Source organism: Lithobates pipiens, unplaced genomic scaffold, assembly GCF_037356315.1.
Source record: "Lithobates pipiens isolate NorthernLeopardFrog02 unplaced genomic scaffold, aLitPip1_a1.2 Scaffold_1, whole genome shotgun sequence".
In the NCBI taxonomy this organism is placed as follows: Eukaryota; Metazoa; Chordata; class Amphibia; order Anura; family Ranidae; genus Lithobates; species Lithobates pipiens.
Genome location: NW_027507685.1, coordinates 217,016,209 through 217,036,294, shown reverse-complemented (window position 1 = coordinate 217,036,294; position 20,086 = coordinate 217,016,209). Strand labels below are relative to the sequence as shown.

Below are 20,086 nucleotides of genomic sequence, written 5' to 3'. Positions count from 1 at the left end.
ATATGCAAACTGCAACCTGCATAGGTGTGAACCAGGTCCATCCGCACCGGAGCAGTTTAGTGTGCGCAGCTGTGCATTTTGGCTGCAGCAAACTGCGTCGAGCAGGCGGTGTGATGCACATTTCAGACATCACAAAGTGATAAAAGTAATAAAGCAGCATGATGCGTTGCGCTGCTGTGCGATGACATGCGGTGCCTTCCTGCATGCAAACTCACACCTCCGGGCTGCATTGAAGTGTGATAAGGATGCATCGGAGGTTATTTACTAAAGGAAAATCCACTTTGCACTGCAAGTGCACTTGGAAGTAAAGTCGCTGTAGATCCGAGGGGGACAAGCAAGGAAAATAAAAAACAGCATTTTAGCTTGCACATGATTGGATGATAAAATCAACAGAGCTTCCCCTCATTTCAGATCTTCCCCTTAGATTTACAGCGACTGCACTTCCAAAGTGGAGTTGCCTTTCGTAAATAACCCCCATAGAACACAATTGATTGCTATGTGCCCTAATGGTGACCGACCGAAATGCCATAAATCTATCCCCTATTTTATAGACACTATAACTTTTGCGCAAACCAATCAATATATACGCTTATTGTGATTTTTACTACCAAAAATATTTAGAAGAATACGCAACGGCCTAAACTGTGGAAAAAAAATGCTTTTTTTCCCCAAAAAAATTTTTTTTCCAAAAATTGTACCTTTTTTTTGTTTATAGCGCAAAAAATAAAAATTGCAGAGGTGATCAAATACCACCAAAAAAAATCTCTATTTGTGGGGAAAAAAAGACATCAATTTTGTTTGGGTTTTTTTATTTTTTATTTACCACTACTATTCCTTTATACTGTTTTTTTTAAAATCTACATATGCAGTCATTTAGAAATTAGATGAAAGGTTTGGTGCTGGAAAACACTTTTTAAAAGATAAAAAGTGCATTTTATATACAACTATATAGATCAGACCAAAATGAGGGACAAATGAGGCGGAAAGAGGGACAGAGGGACATTGTTCCAAATCAGGGACAGTCCCTCGTAATTAGGGACAGTTGGGAGCTATGGGTGTTAACAGGCCTTTATTCTCCAAAAATAATCCATACACATTCACTTAGTGGCCCTGTAATCTATTTATCATCAAATAATTACTGTATTTTTTTGCCTTCTAACATCCCTCATGAGCTCCCAAACCTCTTCCCCCCGGCTTCCCATTGTTTGAAACGATCAGTGTACGTTCGTTGTGGTCATCTGTACTGTTCTGTGCACACTATAAATCCCACAATCTATAGTCCAGGGGTCTCCAAACTTTATAAACAAAGTGCCAGTTTACCATCCTCAAGACTCTTGGGGGCCGGACTGTGGCCATTGGGAGTAGAAAATGTCCCAATGTCAGTGGAAAAATACAATGCCCCATCTTTGTTGTCATTGGTAGGAATTGTGCCCCATCCTTGGTGTCATTGGTAGGAATTGTGCCCTATCCTTGGTGTCACTGGTAGGCATTGTGCCCTATCCTTAGTGTCATTATTAGGAATTGTGCCCTATCTTTGGTGTCATTGGTAGGCATTGTGCCCTATCCTTGGCGTCATTGGTAGGCATTGTGCCCTATCCTTGGTGTCATTGGTAGGCATTGTGCCCTAACCTTGGTGTCATTGGCAGGCATTGTGCCCTATCCTTGGTGTCATTGGTAGGCATTGTGCCCTATCCTTAGCGTCATTGGTAGGCATTGTGCCCTATCCTTGGCGTTATTGGTGGGCATTGTGCCCTATCCTTGGCGTCATTGGTAAGCATTGTGCCATATCCTTGGTGTCATTGGGAGGAATTTTGCCCGATTATTGGTATTGGGGATTATGCTCCATTGTTGGTAACAGTGGATGAAATAGTGCACCAAGGGCCAGATAAAAGCAAGCAAAGGGCAGTATCTGGCCCCCAGGCCACAGTTTGGAGACCATTGCAGAGCAGTTACATAGTCGTCCGCAAATACAGAGATAATCAGTTCAATCTCTGTATTTGCGGACAACTATGTAACTGCTCTAGTCCATCTCATGAGTGAGAGGGGGCTGCGTTTTTACATATAGGGTGGGCCATGAAGAACGGACGTAGCCACCCAAAAAAAGAAGGGTTTAGGATTCATACCCGACTACTTCTGTTAAAAAAAAAGAAATGGCCAAGTATGAATCTAAATTCTTTTTTTAAAAAGAATTTGGCTCATACTTGAATATTTCTGTAAAAAAAAATAAAAATAAAAAAAAGGCATAGTCGATTATGAATCCAAATTTTTTGTTTAGAAAAAGAAAAAGGGGGGAAGAAGAATTTGGATTCATACCGGACTATTTCTGTAAACAAAAACGTGACTATTACTTTTTTCTTTGAGGCTCCTTTCACACTTGAGCAATCAAAATCATTAAATAATTAAAATTTTTGGAAAATCACAGTGTGCTTGTGCAAAGCCATTACTTCTTAATGGAACCCCAATCGTGCCATGATTTTTCCTCCATAAACCGCACTGCAATTGCAGCAAATCGCAATGCAGGAGATTATTTTGAGTGGCAGCATTGTGCGTTGAGATTTATCCCACGTCAATTGTGACAATTGCGCCCAGGATTTGGATCGCTCAGGTGTGAATGGAGCCTTACATAAATAGTCAAGTATGAATCCAAATTTTTTTTTTTTTTTTTAACAAACAAAAGAATTTGGATTCACACTCGACGATTACATTTTTTATTACATTTTTTTTACAGAAATAGTCGAGTATGAATCCAAATTCTTCTTTCTTTGGTTAAAAAAAAAAAAGAAAGAAAGAAGAATGCTGATTCATGCTCAACTATTTCTGTTAAAAAAAAAAAGTGTAATAGTCGAGTGTGAATCCAAAGTCTTTGTTTAACCACTTAAGGACCGCCGCATGGCAATGTATGTCGGCACAATGGCACCGACAAACACAAGCACGTACATGTATGTGCTTGCCTTCCAGCGGGTGGGGGGTCCGATCGGACCCCCTCCCACTGGCTGCGGCAGTCCGTTTCGCTTCAGGAGCGATCCGGGATGATGGGATGGCCGTTGGTTTCTGGCCATCCCCTCTCGATCGCTCCTGGCGAATGAGAAGCTTCCCCCACCTGTGTAGTGTAAACACAGGCAGGGAGGAAGTGATGTCTTAAGTGCACCAAACACTACACTGACATGTAGGTACACATAGGTACACAAATCCCCTGATTGCCCCTAGAGTTAACCCTTTCACCAGCGATCACCTTATAAGTGCCACTGGTTACGCTAGTTAGCCAGTTAGTTATTTAGGTTCCCCGTCAGGTTTTTATATAGCGTCAGGGACCCCCATATACTACCTAATAAAGATTTTAACCCCCTGATTGCCCCTAGTTAACCCTTTCACCAGTGATCACCATATAAGTGTTACGGGTGACTCTGGTTAGATAGTTTGCTTTTTATAGCATCAGGGTACCCACCATTCATTACTCAATAAAGGTTTAACCCCCTGATCACCCGGCGGGTGATATCAATTAGGTTTTAGGGTCAGGGTCTGCGTCGCCCCAGGCAGCGCTAGGTTAGTGCCAGTATCGCTAACACCCACGTGCAAAGCATACACCTCCCGTAGTGGTATAGAATCTGAACAGATCAATATCTGATCTGATCAGATCTATACTAGCGTCCCCAGCAGTTTAGGGTTTAAAAAAAACGCATTGTTAGCGGGATCAGCCCAGATACCTGCTAGCACCTGCGTTTTGCCCCTCTGCCCAGCCCATCCAAGTGCAGTATCGATCGATCACTGTCACTTACAAAACACTAAACACATAACTGCAGCGATCGCAGAGTCAGGCCTTATCCCTGCGATCGTTAACAGTTTTTTTGGTAGCGTTTTATATTTAAATCCTGAAGGCAGTGCTTGGTTTTCGGGGTCCTGTACGTGGCTAGGCTCCCAAAAAGTCCCCCACATGTGGTATCCCCATACTCAGGAGAAGCAGCAGAATTTATTTTGGGGTGTAATTTCACTTATGCCCATAGCATGTGTGAGCAATATATCATTTGTGCAAAAAAAATAAAAAATAAAAATTTTAATATTCCTGCAACTTGTGGCAAAATATAAAATAGTTCATGGATCAAATAAGCCTCTCAGTAAATAGCTTGGGGTGTCTACTTTCCAAAATGGGGTCTTTTGGGGGGGGGGGTTTTGTGCTATTTTGGCATTTTATGGCCTTCAAAACTGTCATAGGTAGTGAGGAGTGAAATCAAAAATTTGCACCCTTAGAAATCCTGAAGGCAGTGATTGGTTTTCGGGGTGCCATACGCAGCTAGGCTCCAAAAAAGTCCCACATATGTGATATCCCCGTACTAAGGAGAAGCAGTAGAATATATTTTGGGGTGCAATTCCACATATAACTATGGCATGTGTGAGCAATATATCATTTAGTGACAACTTTTTGTAAACTTTTTTTTTTGTGTCATTATTCAATCACTTGGGACAAAAAAATATATTCAATGGGCTCAACATGCCCCTCAGCAATTTCCTTGGGGTGTCTACTTTCCAAAATGGGGTCATTGGGGGGGGGGGGGGTTGTACTGCCCTGCCATTTTAGCACCTCAAAAATTAGATAGGCAGTCATAAATTAAAAGCTATGTAAATTCCAGAAAATGTACTCTAGTTTGTAGACGCTATAACTTTTGCGCAAACCAATAAATATACGCTTATTGACATTTTTTTTACTAAAGACATACATTTTGGCCTAAATGTATGACTAAAATTTAGTTTATTCGATTTTTCTTTTAACAAAAAGTAGAAAATATCTTTTTTTTTTTACATTTTCAGTCTTTTTCCTTTTATATCGTAAAAAATAAATATCGCAGAGGCAATCAAATACCATCAAAAGAAAGCTCTATTTGTGGGAAGAAAAGGACGCAAATTTCGTTTGGGTACAACATTGCATGACTGCGCAATTACCAGTTAAAGCAGTGCAGTGCGAAATTGTAAAAAGACCTCTGGTCCTTAGGCGGACAATTGGTCCGGGGCTTAAGTGGTTAAAAATAAAAATAAGTATTTGGCTTCATACGCAACTATTTCTGTAAAAAAATAAAAAAAATAAAAAATAAAGTGTAATAGTCGAGTGTGAATACAAATTCTTTTTCTTTTTTTTAAAACAAAAAATTTGGATTCACACTTGACAATTACGCTTTTTTTTTTTTTTTTTTTTTACAGAAATAGTCGAGTATGAATCCAAATTCTTCTTTCCTTGTTTAAAAAAAGAAAGAAAGACAAATTTGGATTCATACTGGACTATTTCTGTTAAAAAAATTTAAATAAAAAGTGTAATAGTCGAGTGTGAATCCAAATTCTTTGTTTGTTAAAAAAAAAAAAAAAAAAGGATTCACACTAGACAATTACACATTTTGTTTTATTTTTATTTTTTTACAGAAATAGTCGAGTATGAATCCAAATTCTTCTTTCTTTGTTTAAAACAAAAAGAAAGAAAAATTTGGATTCATACTCGACTATTTCTGTTAAAAAAAAAAAAGTGTAATAGTCGAGTGTGAATCCAAATTCTTTGTTTAAAAAAAAAAGAAGAATAATTTGGATATATACTCGACTAATTCTGTTTAAACAAAAAAAAAAAAGTGTAAAAGTCGAGTGTGAATCCAAATTCTTTGTTTGTTTAAAAAAAAAAAAAATAATTTGGATTCACACTCGACAATTACACTTTTTTTTACAGAAATAGTCACGTGTGAATCCAAATTCTTCTTTCTTTGTTTAAAAATAAAAGAAGAAGAATTTGGATTTATACTCGACTAATTCTGTTTAAAAAAAACAAGTGTAAAAGTCGAGTGTGAATCCAAATTCTTTGTTTGTTTAAAAAAATAAAATAAAGATAAAAAATTTGGATTCACACTTGACAATTACACTTTTTTTTTACAGAAATAGTCACGTATAAATCCAAATTCTTCTTTCTTTGTTTAAAAATGAAAGAAGAAGAATTTGGATTTATACTCGACTAGTTCTGTTTAAAAAAAAAAAAAGTGTAAAAGTTGAGTGTGAATCCAAATTCTTTGTTTGTTTAAAAAAAAATAAACATAAAAAATTTGGTTTCACACTCGACAATTACACTTTTTTTTTTACAGAAATAGTCACGTATAAATCCAAATTCTTCTTTCTTTGTTTAAAAAAAAAAAAAGAAAAAGAATTTGGATTTATACTCGACAATTTCTGAAAAAAAAAAAGTTTTTTTCTTTTTTTAAACAGAAGTATTCGAGTATGAATCCAAATTCCCTTTTATTTTTTTATTTTTTGTGTCACTTTAAAATTTCAGTGAGAAAGGAAGTTGTCTGCTGCCATTTGTGCCCGGACCCGATGAGACATCTCGGATTAGTTGTGAATTGGACTGAGTGGGAGAGCAAGCATATGACACAGCCTAGACCGCCCATCCCAGAATAGTAGCAGCCATGAATATTCTTACCTTTTTGTGCTGAATGTCCCCCCCCTTCCCGGGTCCACGTCCCCCCAGCCGGGCTTTTCTGGGCAGTGGTCACCTGAGTAAGTGGTGCTGCGTTGCTGGGAGAGCTGATGCCAGTTGGCAGGTGTAGGGAGTGCAGGCTGTAATAAACACCTGTTCTATGCAGAGAGGGAGGAGAGAGGGGTGTGCGCACGCCTGTGTGTGTGTTTATCCGATCTGATGGGATGATCACTCTCACCCTGTTCCATAAACATGTTTTCTTTTTCCTTAACTGAGCGTGTCATTTACATGTCTACAATCAGGACGAAGGACCCGACACTCCGGGGCTGTCAGGCGACTCTACTGGAAATTAAAGTCATGGCTGAGCTGTACAAGGTCAGCTCCACTAAGAGCAAGAGGAGTCTGATGACAGATAAAACCCAACAGGTCTACCCCATCCCTACTTGTCATCGGGAATTCACGCCTACAAAATGTTTTCTTATCCCAAAGCTCTCTTCTGGGGGAGGGAAGGGCGCTCTAGTATATTTATTTCATACACTTGTCCTCTGTACGTCAGACATGTTTAGGTTGTGTACAGGTGATCCTAAAAAATGCTTTTCTTTTTACAGCCAATGGCTTATTAGCATTGCATACATTCGCTGGTCCATGGGAGTTCCCTATTTTGGATCTACCACACTAAGCCCTAAGGGGTGTATTTATAAATTGTAGAGGTGTTCATTCCATGAAATGTACATTCGTTCTGTGCATATAGGGGAAAAATCGAATGTTATTAGGCTATTTTCTCTACATTGTTGAATGTGTGAATCTTGAGAATACCACATTATGGCCACTAGATGGAGCATCAGAGTAAAGGGGGCCAAATACAAATGCATGGCACGCTTTTCAGATATTTATTTGCAAAAAAAATTGAAAATCATTTATCATTTTCTTTCCACTTCACAATTATGTGCCACTTTGTGTTGGTCTATCACATAAAATACATTTACATTTTTAGTTGTAACATGACAAAATGTGGAAAATTTCAAGGGGTATGAATACTTTTGCAAAGCATTGTACATCAACAATAAACCTCATTTGATTCCCCCAAGAGGCAATCGGATTTTCCCTGGATCAACTTTACCTATAAATGTTAGTACCCAGTTATATTATGTACATTTAGGAAATAATCCAGGCCTTTTATAAAGCAATCTACTGAGCTGGCCAGAACCACCTCTGGAGGGAATCTATTCCACATTTTCACAGCTCTTACGGTGAAGAAACCTTTCCGTATTTTGAGATTAAATCTTTTTCCTCTACACATAAAGAGTGTCCTCTGTGATGGCCTTAAAATGAATAACTCAACATCAAGTTCTTTATATGGACCACTTATGTATTTGTACATGTTGATCATATCCCCCTTAATCTCCTCTTCTCAAGAGAGAATAAATTCAGTTCTTCTAATCTTTGCTCATAGCTGAGCTCCTCCATGCCTCTTATCAGTTTAGTTGCCCTTCTCTGCACTTTCTCCAGTTCCCTGATATCCTTTTTGAGAACTGGTGCCCAAAACTGAACTGCATACTCTAGACGAGGTCTTACTAATGATTTGTACAGGGGCAAAATGATTCTCTCTCTGGAGTCCATACCTCTCAATACAAGAAAGGACTTTGCTCGATTTGGAAACCGCAGCTTGACATTGCATGCTATTATTAAGCTTATGATCTACCAAAACCCCCAGATCCTTCTCCACTATGGATTCCCCCAGTTGTACTCCCCCTAGTATGTATGATGCATGAATATTCTTAGGCCCCAGGTGCATAACTTTACATTTATCAACAATAAAACTCATTTGAAATTTAGTTGCCCAATTAGAGCATTGAGGTAAATTGGAGACATCCTGTAAGGACGTTATTCCACCGCATGGTTTGGTGTCATCTGCAAAGACAGAAATTGTACTTTTTATCCCATACCCAATATCATTTATAAAGATATTAAAAAGTAAGGGTCCCAACACTGAACCTTGGGGTACACCACTGATAACCTTAGACCATTCAGAGTAAAGGCCCGTACACACGGTCGGACTTTTTGACAACAAACATGCAAATTAGCTGTTTTGGAGCAACATCCGACTGTGTGTACGCTCCATCGGACAAACTTTTTCTGTTTTCATCGGACTTTTGTTGGCTCTGCGAACGGACAAACTTTTTGACAACAGAAGTCCGATGGAGCAAAGTCCGACCGTGTGTATGCAAAAGCATCGGACTTTTGTACAAGGTACAAACACGCATGCTCAGAACCATTGCAAACGATCAGACTACAATACAGAAGTTGACCAAAGGTGGCGCTGGAGTCATTGAACGTCCTCTTTTGAAGTGGCGTCCGTACGTTGTGACGTCACCACGTTCGTGTTTGTTGTCAAAAAGTCCGACCGTGTGTATGCAATACAAACTTGTGGACAACACACTTTGTACAAAAGTCCACGGAAAAGTTTGTACAAGTCCGACCGTGTGTATGGGGCTTTAGAATCATTAACCACTACTCTCTGAATTAGTTTTTTTAGACAGTTTTCACTTTTAGGTCATAATAGAGGACAAGGGGACACTCTTAACATCTGGAGGATGAGAAAATTAACCTTCACATCAGTGAGGGCTGATGCTCCATTTTCGGGGGGGGGGGGTGTAAACATACGCCCCCGCCAGGTCCGCACTTACCCCATCCAGGTTCCGGCATCCCCGGATTCTCTCCCTGGCCTATCTGGTCTTAAGATCCACTTCCTGTCCTGATTGGCCGAGAGGAGAAGCCAGAAGACAGCGGCAAATATTGATTCGCTAATATCACAAGTGGGTGGGGCTCAGAGCGCAGAGCACTGCGACCCGAGCCCAACCTTTTTGAAGCCAATTAGAGCCTCAGGCCCTAATCATGTGCTTCAAAAAAGAAAAATAAACTCATAGAAATCAATGCGTCCAGCGCCCTGCAGGGAGATTAGGAGTTGGCGCATGGAGATTGGGGGGGGCAGCGCCCCTGCGTCTCTAATGGACTGGACACCGCTGATCCACATATGGAAAGGCTTCTTCATAGTAAGGCCCTTTTCACATCAGTGGACTGATCAACCTCTCCTTTTTCAGGTGGACCCGATGGGACCACCTATTGATTTCTATGGGGCGGCGGATGTCAGCGGACATGTGCCCGCTGACACCCGCTGGCATCCGATCTGATCTGGGCCGCTAAAAATCAGATGCATGGCAATACTTTTGCCATCTGTTCAGTGGATCAGATCAGATGACAATCAGAGGGAAACGGACATGCAGTAAATTTCCATCCCACCCCCCATAGAGAAGAAGGGGCTGTGCCCGTGTCCACTTTGCATAGCGGAGCAGACACGGACCTGTCATGCACCTGCTCTGCAGGGATCAGGCAACAGATCCCCCACTGAGCAGGCAGATCCGCTAGTATGGAATCGTATTTTTTTTTTTTAAAAGAGCTGGATGCATTCCTAAATACACAAGTATAACTGTATACTAACATTCAGAGGTTAAATGCCTTCTGGGGGCCTGGGGGATCAGGAAGGATTTCCCACCCCCCAAACCTGGAGCAAATTGCATGTTTTTTTTAAGGGTTTTGTGCCTTCCTCTGGATCAACTGTGGGTATCTGATTGTGTATATGGTCATTTTCTATTAGTTCGTTATTTTTTTAATTGGCTGAACTAGATCAGGGGTAGGCAACCTTAACCACTTGCTTACTGGGCACTTAAACCCCCCTCCTGCCCAGACCAATTTTCAGCTTTCAGCGCTGATGCACTTTGAATGACAATTGCGCGGTCATACAACACCGTACCCAAATGAAATTTTTATCATTTTTTTCCCACAAATAGAGCTTTCTTTTGGTGGTATTTAATTACAGCTGGGAGTTTTATTTTTTGCTAAACAAACAAAAAAAGATGCAAAAAAAAATAAAATCATGTTTAATAGTTTGTTATAAAATTTTGCAAACAGGTAATTTTTCTCCTTCATTGAAATGCGCTAATGAGGCGGCACTGGTGGGCACTGATAGGCTACACTGGTGGGCACAGATAAGGCGGCACTGATGGGCAAAGATGGGCACAGATAAGATGGCACGGATGGGTGGCACGGATGGGTGGCACGGATGGGCACGGATAGGTACCACAGATAGATGGGACTGATGGTCACTGATAGGTGGCTCTGATAGGTGGCACTGCTGGGCACTGATGGGCGGCACTGATGGGCACTGGTAGATGACAGCACTGTTGTTGAGGCAGATTGTGGGCACTGATGGGTGGCACTATGGGCACTGATGGGTGGCACTATGGGCACTAATGAGTGGCACTATGGGCACTAAGGGGTGGTACTGATGGGTGGCACTTTTACTTTAATTAGGTTGCACTGGCAGGGGGCAGGTGGGCACTGATGACTTGGCCGTGATTGGGACTGATGTCCCGATCACGGCCGCCGGTGATCGGCTTTTTTTTTTCTCCTCGCGCTCTGTTGTGTCACATGATCAGCTGTCATTGGCTGACAGCTGATCACGCGGTAAGGGGTCAGGATCGACCCCTTGCTCCGATCCGTGATCAGGTGAGTCTCATAGACTCTCTGATCACAGAGCGCGGCATGCGCGCCCCTCAGGGGGTGCGCAGGCCGCTCGTGCACGGGACGACGTCAATAGACGTAGTCCCGGCAAAGCAGGTCCGCGCTGTAGCCGTCCTTCGGCTATAGCGCAGATCTGAAGCGGTTAAAGAGGTGGAGATCTACCTGAACAACATGGGAGAAGTCAAAGATCACTGAGCACAGTGTACCTGGTAGCTGGTTTTGACAGGTATCCGCTCCCACTAGGGTTGCCACCTGTCTGGGATTCACCCGGACAATTCGGGTTTGGAATCATGCATTATTCAGACTGGACTATGGCTTCCCAGCAGGGTTGCTGGCTGCAGTTGTCCAAGCTGAGAGTGTCTGTTGCACTCTTTTTCATGCTGCCCAAAGCCACCACAAATAATTCCCCCCCCCAACACACACACACAGGCGGGAGAGGAGAGGGGCCTCGATCTGCACCTCTTCCTCCCACCCCTACCTCTCTATGTCTACCCACACTCCTTAGAGCCGCTAATTTGAAGTCCAGCAGCCTCAGATACATCTGGTTGCTGGTTGTCAAGGGGTGAGTGAGCTCACCATCCATCTCTATCTGTGACTGAAGTCTTCTCAGAGCACCCCTTACATCAGAGTTCCCCTTTACACCAGAGGCCACAGTGTACCCCCTTAAATCAGGGTTCCCAGAACACCCCTTATATCAGAGTCTGCAGAGTCCTCCCTTACAATGAAAGGGAACTCTGCAAATTCATATGTAAAAGGGGAGCTCTGTGGACTCTGATATAAAGTTGGACTCTTGTTATTAACTTCATATGTTTAAAAATGTTATTTAATAACAAAATATATTTATAGTTTATACTATATAAAAAAAATTGCTGTGCGCCGCTAAAGTGTTCGGGTTCGACTTGAAGAAAAGGTGGCAACCCTAGCTCCCACTTCCAGATAAGATCGCTGCGATGATGTGCAATGATTTCCGGCCCCCCCTCCTTCCCCCCACTGACAGCGGGACCATTCAGAAAGAGTGGCTGTGAAGCCTGAATTGACAAATCGGTTTGGGGTGCAAACATCACTGGCTCCCTGGGACAGGTAAGTGTCCTAATATTAAAATTCAGCAGCTACAGTATTTGTAGCTGCTGAGTTTTAATTTTTTTGGAGACTAGAGCTCCTCCTTAACTATATAAATGTGTAATATCATTGGGTAGTAGGTGCAAAAAGGGTAAAAAAAAAAGACAAATACAACTTAGCAGCCCATGATCTTCACATCAGAGCTAAAAATAAAAATATGCAATACTCTTCATCCTAAACAAAACGATTATCTTGGGTGTAGGTACTTTTCAGACGTGCACAGTAAAATATGGAAATAATGCTTTGGGGACACAGCCAACTTGGTTATTGACACTTTCCTCATTCACTGAACACATTCACCTTACTATCACCATCTGCTGGCCAAACTAGATATTACACCTAAAACTTTCATCAGCGTGTCTCTGTCATCACCAGTGATGGAGGGTACTGGAGTAAAAAGATAAAAAAAAAAAAAGTCTACCCTTCCCTTGTGGTTTCCTGAATGCTAAAACTTATTGCAGCTTGAAATTAAATACATAAATAAATATATATAATATGCACAGCAGTGTGCTTTGTAATCCTTGGAACCTTTGTGGCTGCATGCAGGGCTGCTGTTAGAAATCACAGAGCCCCGTACAGCCTACTTGAACCCCCCCCCCCCCCCCCGTGCATAAATTTAAAACCGAAAATTCCCCCCTCCTAGCACAAATCTCTCTCACCCCAAAAAAAATCACCCACTTAGCACATATCCTCTTTCTTTTCAAACTTTATATCACAGCACAAATCTTCTTCCCCAAATCCCCCCTGCCAGCAAAAATCCCCCCCCCCCAATCTCTCCTATTAGACCAAATTCCCCCACCCCCTCCTGGCACAAAATACCCCCCCCCCCCCATCTCCCCTCCCAGCGCAAGTCTTTTTTCTTCAATCCCCCTCCTAGGACAAATTTCCACAAATCCCTCCTCCTAGTACAATCCCCTCTAAATTACACTTCCCAGCACAAATTCTTTCTCCCTACCAAAATCCCTCCCTACAGCACTAATCTCCCGCCCCCCATCCTGGCGGAGGAGGTGCGCTGTGTTCTGCTCTCCCCTACTGTCAGATGACCACTGGTCTATACAGCACATGAGAGCATTGTTTTTACTGTAGATAGCATTGCACTGTACACACACAGTGCCCTCTATCTCCTCCAAGGGCTGCTCACCTCCTGGCATCAGGAAATGTGGATAGGGGGCGCTGTGTGTGTACAGTGCAATGCTATCTATAAGAGTGATCTGATCTCATGTACTGCATAAATAAACGCTCCTCTTTTTATCGTGGCTGCTACATTATGGTGGACACATCGGACATTTTTGGGACCATTGTCAAATATACAGCAATCAGTGCTATACAAATGCACTGGTTCCTGTGTAAATTACACTGTCAGTGAAGGGGTTAACCACTAGGGGGCAGTGTAAGGGTTAAGTGTGTTCTGGGGAGTGTTTCTAACTGTGGGGGGACGTGGCTACGTGTGACATGTCACTGATCTCTGCTGCCAATCACAGGGAGCAGAGATCAGTGACACTTTCACTAGACAGAACGGGGAGATTCTTGTTTACATTAGCATCTCCTCATTCTTCCTCTCAGTGAGGTGATCGCATCTGCGGGACCCGCGACCCGACTCACGGAGGTCCCGGGCCAGCACGCACGCGATGGCAAGGAGGCAAACCGTCGGGAACCGGTTAAAAGTCAGCAGCTGCAAACAGTGTAGGTGCACACTGCGCATGCGCGAGTCGCGCTGCTCCTCCTGAATGGTTGGACAATCTTCTGGGACCTGTCTCAGAGTATTGCAGGGAGGGAGGGGAGAGAAGAACTTCCGCTCGGATCACCTAGGCGAAGTAGGTACCTGAAAAATGACGTGCCAAATGTGACATAAGAAGGGGGGGGGATTTTTAAAGCAAAACTTCCACTTTTGGGTGGAGCTCTGCTTTTAGCCATATTAGTACACTGCATACTAGTACATTATGACAGACTTGCCTACAAACGCAGCCCTCCAGCGTTGCGCTCTCACAACTCTCCCTTGTCCCCAGCAGCTTCCATCTTTGCCCGGTCTTTCATCTGGGTTTGCGATCTTCGGCCGCTTAATGTGCCGGACGACATCACTCCCTTACATGTGCACAGGAGTCACATCGTAGTGGCACACAGAGCGGATCATAAATGTGGTCTGACCTGCGCATGTTTGGCTCAGATGACATTACTCGATGACAGCCAGTGGGGAGATTTATGACAGAAGTGACCTCTAGGGTCTCTTGTGTTATAAAAACCCTGCCTGTCAGGAAGTATTGTAATAACTGACTTTGCTACCACTTTACCAGATTAATACTAGCCTGCACTGTCCACTGTTAACTCTTTCTTGTTAAGACTGGAAGTTCAGGGAAGCAGCACCAAAAGAGCAGGAGTCAGCAGAATTGAAAGGTATAAAGTGCAAGTGTTAGGGGAAGAGTTTTGACAAATAGTTCACTGATGAATGTTTATTTGATTGTGCTCAATGTGGTAAACTAAAAGCTCTGAGGGTTTAACATTACTTTAATTCTGAGGAATTCACCAACTGGGATCCCTTGTTTTAAGGAATCTGGATGTACTGTAAACTGGTATATTGCAATCAGCTCTTAAAACTGCGGGGCTTTCAGAGACTTTAGAGATAATTCAGCCATTAGTGAGTAATTGAAGTGCCATGTTCAGTAACTCTATCTCTTGAGTTGAGAACCAGAGTAGACCATTATGTGGACATACAATATATTACCAAAAGTATTGGGACAACTGCCTTTACACGCACATGAACTTTAATGACATCCCAGTCTTAGTCCGTAGGGTTCAATGTTGAGTTGGCCCACCCTTTACAGCTATAACATCTTCAACTCTTCTGGGAAGGCTGGCCACAAGGTTTAGGAGTGTGTCTATGTGAACGTTTGACCATTCTTCCAGAAGTGCATTTGTGAGGTCAGGCACTGATGTGGACGAGAAGGCCTTGCTCAAAGTCTCCACTCTATATTATCCCAAAGGTGTTCTATCAGGTTGAGGTTAGGACTTTGTGCAGGCCAGTCAATTTCCTACACCCCAAACTCACTCATCCATGTCTTTATGGACCTTGCTTTGTGCACTGGTGTGCAGTCATGTTGGAACAGGAAGGGGCCATCCCCAAACTGTTCCCACAAAGTTGGGAGCATGAAATTGTCCAAAATGTCTTGGTATGCTGACGGCTTAAGAGTTCCCTTCACTGGCCAAGCCCAATCCCTGAAAAACAACCCCACACCATAATCCCCCCTCCACCAAATGATTTGGACCAGTGCACAAAGCAAGGTCCATAAAGACATGGATGAGCGATTTTGGGGTGGAGGAACTTGACTGGCCTGCACAGAGTCCTGATGTCAGGATCACTTAAGTGCTCCTGCTCCTCATTCCACCATCCGGGTGTTAGCTGTTGCATTCCCCCTGTCTGTGTTCACCTGGAAGGCGATTGATCTGGTCAGTAACCTGATTTAAGCAAACCGAACACTGTATCCCTTGCTTGTGATAGAGACAGTATACCTGCATTGTTCCTGATCAAGCCTCCCATTTGTCTGCCCTGGTTTGCTAATTCGGATTTCCCTGTGTATGACCCAGATCGGATATTGGACTATTCCCTGAACTCTGCCTGCCTTTCACCTGGACTGTCATAGTACCACTCTATCTGTCTGCTAAACTGCAAGTTTCTGTTTGCTTTGCTCCGTTTGCATCTGCCTTGGTGTGGTGGCCAGGCACTATAGCATTGTGTATAAGTCCTGGGTGCAACCAAGTACCGGTAGGCCTGCTTGTCTTAAGGGAAGGGGGGTTGCTATAGGTGAAGCACACAGTAGCTAGCTATAGTGTCTGACCACCTGCGTTGGGGTACATTTATGACACCTGACCTCCAATAGAACACCTGAATTAGAGCGGAGACTGTGAGCCAGACCTTCTTGCCCAACATCAGTGCCTGACAAATGGTATATTGTAGTTTCAGCACATATCATTGTCATGCACTAGCAGAATAATAATACGAGGATAATTGGTTCACTGAGGGCAATATTTTCCTTTTAGTCTGAAATGATTAGAAGGTGAGAAGAAAAAAATACTAGTCATTGGTTCTAACTCTTCTCTGTCTTAATAGTAAAAGCATTTTTATTGCTGTATGTATCCCTATTTAAATTTGGTCTCACTTCTCTTGGTGGCTACCTGTCTTTAGGGCAGGAAGTGAGTGTAAATCTCCCCAAAGGAGTCACAGACAGCAATAAACAACAAAGAGAGTTTCTGACATCCTGTTGAAACAAATTGGCTGTATGTGTTTGTAAGCATGTCAGGACCCCAAGGGCTAAAGGACCGTGTTATACTGCAGAAGGACACTGGTGGCAAAAAGCACCCTGAGGTGTTTCAGTTTGCATAGGTAGCACTATACAAGTCAATCATTCATTCACAAATATTCTCTTTGCTCTGCAAGAGATAATTTACTTAGCTTAGTGAATGTGGTAAAAATCCACTTTGCAAAGAATACCCAATCATGTGCAAGGAAAAAAATATGTAGTATTTTGCTCAGGTTAGGAGAAAATTCCCTTGCAAAGTGAAAATCCCCTTGCAAGGTGAACAGCCTACTTGCCATTGGTAAATGAACCCCACTGTCACTTTGCCCATTCAAGGCAATATCTGCAAACTGACTCCCCAACCAGTTATACACCATAATGTTTTTCGCCACCACCTTGCTCCTTGTGCAGTTGTTTTAATGAAACACAACCCCTGGGTATGAGGAAGCGTGTGACCTCCCCCATGTGACAATGTTTGAGCCTGTATGGCCATTCACTAGACCCAAAACTGTCACATGAGAAGTGGTAGTGATGCAGTTTAGTAGTGTAAGCTTTGGAACTTGGTTGGGAGGAAGCATGGATGGTAGAATATATTTTGCTGGCGGTGGGGGCCTACCAGCAGGCCTTGTCACTTTGCCCTGAATGGGACAAAGTGGTAGTGTTTCTGTAAGCACAAACTTAGATGGCACTTTATAGATATAGTACATCAACCTTTTTTACGTTAGCCAAACCCTTGAAAGAACTTTAAGGTCTTGAGAAACCCTTGCTAAAACCAATTAATCAAAAATGCCAATTATATTGGTGGTCAGTGGGAAGAATGGCCCCCTTACAGTGGTGAACAGAATGCCACCCTTACAGATAATTGATTTCATGCCATTTGCCCTGGAACTATGCAGGCACCATCAAATGAGAGGTCTATCAACCAGAACTCAAGCAATCCATGGCAAACCCTCTTGAGCAACTAAAGAGAAACTTGGCACCATCAAAACTTGACAATTACCCATAGCTCCACTTTTGTCTTAGAGAGACTCTAAATGGCAGACACAACATCATTTATCTCTTCCTCACCACCACAGCTCATGGAATGTCTTGCAACCTCTTGGGGGACCTTGGTTGGTTAAGGAGGATCTAGATACTGCTAGCTCTGATCACAGAGAAAGTTGTCATGAATGAGTCCATCAAAACTTGACATTCACCACTTAATAGATGATTCTTCCCTCTCTACATGTGCAATTAATGGTATTCAGCATATAGAAGATCTTTTCACATCCAACGCCCCTAAAACTTTTCAAAATCCAGAAAGAATATCAAATACCAAATAGGGACTCCTGTCTCCACATACGTGTGCTCCACTATCCAGAAAGCCACATGGTCCTTTAAACTTTCACACCATTCATGGACATTCTACCACTCCTCCCTGCTGTCTAAAAAAGGCATATCACTTTTCTATAACCTTCTCCAAAAGAAAAACATATTGGATAAAAACTATACCCTCATCTGATGGGAAAAAGATCTTGGCAATACTTACAAAGATTCCCAATGGGTAAGGGCAAGTAGAGCAACATACAAAGCAACACAATGCTCCAAACTATGGGAACTCTCCCAAAAACTCCTTTTTTAAGATGGTACTTAACCCCTGACAGAATCTCTCACTTCAAAGGGAACCTTTCAGACCAATGCTGGAGAAACTGTGGACAAAAAGAAGACATACGCCATATATATTAAGGTTTGCCCCAAAATTACACAATTCTGGCAAGACATATTCATATTACTCTCCTTAGTCTCCCAAACCCCAATCCCTTCCTCTCCAGGACTGGCATTATTAAATCTGGACCTTGAGTCCTTACCATGCAACACCCAGCACACGACCATTCATGTACTCCTAGCAGCATGACTTAACATTGCGAGGCACTGGCAATCTCCTATACTGCCTACCCTGTTAGAAACCATAGAAATAACTCACACCCACTACTCCTAGGAAAACCCGATGACGGCTAGTAGTGGAAAATTACAACAAACAATAATAAAGTGGTCAATGTGGGAATCCTGGAGACCACGTTTGATTTACCCCACCCAATAACCCCTGACCCAGAGGATATCTAGGCTATCTTTACTCTTATTTACCCCTAATGCAATTGTGAAAAATGGAACTGAACAGTTTGGTTATCCAAGTTAACCCTATTATTAGATAGTATTAAAGTATTGTGAAAGATTGTGAAGTTGTCTTGCCTCTGTGACACAGTTGGTTCCCATTGTGGTGTCAGAGAGGATTGAGACTACATTGTATGTATCAAAACTAAGCAATCAGTATTGTTCCTATGACTCACTGAAACTTGTATCTTCTGTTCTATTACCTACTTTTATCTTCATGTTTATTGTGTTATACATCACTGTACAGTGGACAATGCTCACATTGTTCCTTTTCTGTAATGTGAAATGCCTAATAAAGAACATTGAACAGTAAAAAAAAAAAAAAAGTTGAATGTTATCTTAACATATCTTAACAACACAACAGCAGTGTAACATACTCCCATTACATTATATCTGGGCATAGTTCCATCTCACAAACTTGTCTAATGCCGCGTACACACGAGCTGACTTTTCGAGGGACTAGGTCCGACGGCCTTTCTGATGGACTTTCGGCGGAGTTCCGACGGACTTCCCGAATGAACGGACTTGGCTACACACAATCACACCAAAGTCCGATGGATTCTAACGTGATTATGGAAGACCGGACTAGAATAAGAAAGTTCATAGCCAGTAGCCAATAGCTTACTAGCGTCGTTTTTTGTCCGTCGGACTAGCATACACACGAACGGATTTCTCGGTCTGGCAGCGCTCCGGTGGAAAAATTTAAAACATGTTCTATTTCTAAAGTCCGCCGGATTTTTGGCAAGCAAAGGTCCGATGGAGCCCACACAAGATCGAATTGTCCGACGGACTAGTTCTGTCGGACCTTTGCTGTCAAAAAGTCTGGTCGTGTGTACGCGTCATTAGAGAACCTCTAAAGCAGGAATTCTCAACCAGGGTTTCTCCACAGGTTGCTAGGGGTTCCTTGAGCAAGGAGCAATTTCTGCCTCTCAGATAAGTTCCCACTGACACCATACCGATCTTTTTAGCTACCTATAAGGGGGTAATTCTTTGTGTAAGGAGCATTCTTCCTACTGACCATCACACAAATGTATCATGTAGTAATTTTTGTAAGGGGTTCCCTGAGACCGGAAAATTATTTCAAGAGTTCCTCTGTGTTGAAAAGGTTGAGAAAGGCTGATCTAAAGCCTAGATATTGCCACAGCATCAGTTGACTCTTCCTTACCACCACAGCTATTTACAAAGCCAAAAGTAAGTGCCATTGGTGGATTTCTTATAGTATACAATCCTTGATTCTCTAAACACGAAGCCAACGACATCAACAACATCAAGATGCTGTAGACTAAATGAAATTCTAGTTTTGGCTTAACTTTTAAAGTAAAATTGGCATGAGAAAAAAAATGTAGGCACCATTGCTTATCTCCTGCTCCATGCTTGGTAGTCATACCTATCTTTTGGCATCAGTGTTGCCCTAGCTGTTGACCCACTGTACTCAAAACGACAAAAACCCTTTTGAATGGGTCCACTTTAACTGAATACTTTCAAAAAATTCACAGACAATACAACA

General features: G+C 42.4%; 1 protein-coding gene across 1 annotated transcript in view; it reads right to left on the bottom strand.

Annotated features, from left to right (window-relative positions):
• Positions 1 to 6,590, bottom strand: part of AKT2 (AKT serine/threonine kinase 2) — a 106,117-nt gene extending 99,527 nt beyond the window's left edge. The window contains exon 1 of the mRNA XM_077482629.1: positions 6,443 to 6,590. The gene's annotated coding sequence lies outside the window, so the exon portion shown is untranslated. The remainder of the gene's footprint in view (positions 1 to 6,442) is intronic.
• Positions 6,591 to 20,086: the final 13,496 nt, after the last annotated feature.